The sequence below is a fragment of the Papaver somniferum genome, chromosome 3 (genome assembly GCF_003573695.1).
Source record: "Papaver somniferum cultivar HN1 chromosome 3, ASM357369v1, whole genome shotgun sequence".
NCBI lineage: Eukaryota > Viridiplantae > Streptophyta > Magnoliopsida > Ranunculales > Papaveraceae > Papaver > Papaver somniferum.
In genome coordinates this window covers 144,441,479-144,444,160 of record NC_039360.1, presented here as the reverse complement: position 1 = coordinate 144,444,160, position 2,682 = coordinate 144,441,479, and positions in this window count along the sequence as shown.

The window sequence follows — 2,682 nt, the reverse complement described above, 5'->3', positions numbered from 1 at the left end:
GCTTTCAATGCTATTACAGTGTTGCTGAGAGTGGTGATTGAAGTTGCAATGGAGATGGGTTAGATTATGCAAGTGGCAAGTGGAGCTGCAAGCAGGATGAAGCTCCTTATGGCTGGGTTTGGAATCTGTGATGCACTGTCATGGTGCAACAGCAGGTTATGGCTTGTGAAATGTTGCAAAGGCTCAGGCCTTGACCCAGAACCAAATCAGCTGAGTTAGTTGTGATTCGGACCTGCATTTGACTCATTTCAACTCGGGCTGACTACTGAGTTTGAACGTTAGTCGGTCGTCAACTTTGACGGTTGACTGTTAGTTTGGCCGGTAACCGGCCGGACTTTGCCGATCACCTGAGATTTTTCCGGCGACTTCTCCGGCCAATTTCCGGCGCCGACACCAGTTCTTCGGCAACATATTTTTTGACATATTTTCACATGGGTTCTTCGCATGCATGAGCTTGGTGGACTTCTTGGTGATGGGCTTTTGAAGACTTGACCTAAGAAGAGCTACAAAAAGGAAAGTTTTCTACTTCCTTTGGAGGACGTATTTTTCTACTTGGAGCTTCGGAGATAGCCGCAAATAGGGTTTGATTTCGTTTATTTTTTTTTATCTTCTTCAATTTATTTTGTGATTATGATTATGATGAACACAAAAGCTATGAGTAGGTAAATACTATTATTAGTTATGGGATAAAAGTTGATTTCTCAAGCATGAGATTTGATTCAATGAATTAGTTTTGTCTCAACTTTATTATTTATGTTTCATTGTTAACATTGTTTTATGATTTGAATGCTAGTTTGGTTGAGTCCGGAATCAATTAGATTAGTCTTCATCTCTATTGCTAGATTAGGGTTATTATACGAAAAAGTGATACTTCCTGATTACAAGTAGCATAAATGTGAGTAGTGTTTGTAGTGATATATCCTACTAGTCACATATAAATCATAACCTTTGTTAAAACAAATTAGTGCTTTTTCACGTTTGTTTGCATTGATTAGTCTTATTTCATAGAACTTATTGCTCTTAGGGAGTTAAAATTAATTTTGCTTTTTACACTTTAGGTTGCTTTCTAGGTAGATTTCACAATAGCATCTTTTAATGTTGTGTGTGATAAAATCGGGAAATACACGGGATACTCTTGCGATCAAGATATCCTAGGACTTCTAATAAATGAGAGATTAAATTTCAATTCTAGTCATTGATGAAAATACATGTTTGTGAATGATACTATCCCGTGACCAATATCTTCTCCTTATTGATTATTCAAATTATTTTAGTGCTTTCAATTACTTTTGCTTTGTTTATTTAGATAAAACAAAAATCCCTCCTTTGGTTACTTAAGAATCTGAAAATTTGATAACAACAAAAGCCTCTCTGTGGGAACGAACTCTTTCTTATCACGTACTATATTTATATCTAGTTGAGTGAGAAAGTAATATTATTTTTGACGCATACGACAATGATCAAATTTTGGCGCTGCTGCCCGGGAGGCATACGACTTGTTATTAAGTTTTTAGTTTGTTGTCATCATTTCTGCTTTCATATTTGCATTTTGTTTCTCACTTGTGTTGCGATAATTGTTTTCAGGTACCTAATCCCTGGCTTCTAAAGATTAGAAGTATCCAAGGTGCGGGATAGCTACTCGAAGAGGCACAATACTCCAACCAAGTCAAGACACGACGGGAGAACAAGAACTAGAAGTGGAAGAAGAGTTACAACTAGAAGAAGAACACGAGGTTCCATTTGTATAAGAACCACGAGTTGAAGAAGAAGAAGAAGAAAAAGCAATGGGTGATGCAAATCGTACACTCAAGGACTTGGCTTCTCATAGGCTTGATGCACAACGGTGGTGTATTAAGACAAACTCGACCTTCGAGATCAAGCCGGGGTTGCTTAGAGAGTTTCCAAAGTTTCATGGCATGGTGAATGAAGATCCAAACAAGCATCTTATGGAATTCATTACCATTGTCAAGGCCATGCTTCCAGCGGAGACTGATGTCGATGGTGCAATGTTGAAGGTTTTTCCATTTTCTATGATGGATAACGCTAAGGATTGGTTGTACTCTTTGCCATATGGAAGCGTCACTACATGGAACTGGTTGAAGAAACTCTTTCTAGAGAGGTATTTTCCTGCGTCAAAGGCTACCCAAATTCGCAAAGAGATATGTGGGATTAAGCAAAATGTTGGAGAATCTTTGTATGAATGTTGGGAGCGATACAAGAGATTGGTAGAAAGCTGTGCACATCATCAATTCAGTAACGCTATGATAATCCAATACTTCTACGAAGGTCTCCAATCAAGTGATAGATATCTTCTTGATGCAGCGAATGGTGGTGCATTAGTGAACAAGACGGTGGCCCAAGCTACCGAGTTGATTGAAAGCATGGCTGCGAACTCGCAAAAATTTTATACAAGAGGTGAACCAATGGTTAGGCAAGTGCATGAAGTTACGGAGTCGTCATCACACCGTGATCAGAGAATGGATAACATGGAGCAAATGATGCAAAAGATGGCTGAGGTTATTTTACCTTCATATGGTGAAGAGTTGGATCAAGCTAGTGCGGTCTTTCCAAATCAACAAAGAAAGTATGATCCCTACTCCAACACTTACAATCCGGGATGGAGAGATCACCCCAACTTTAGCTATGCAAACAAGTAAGGCGCGGTTCAACAACCTACTTTCA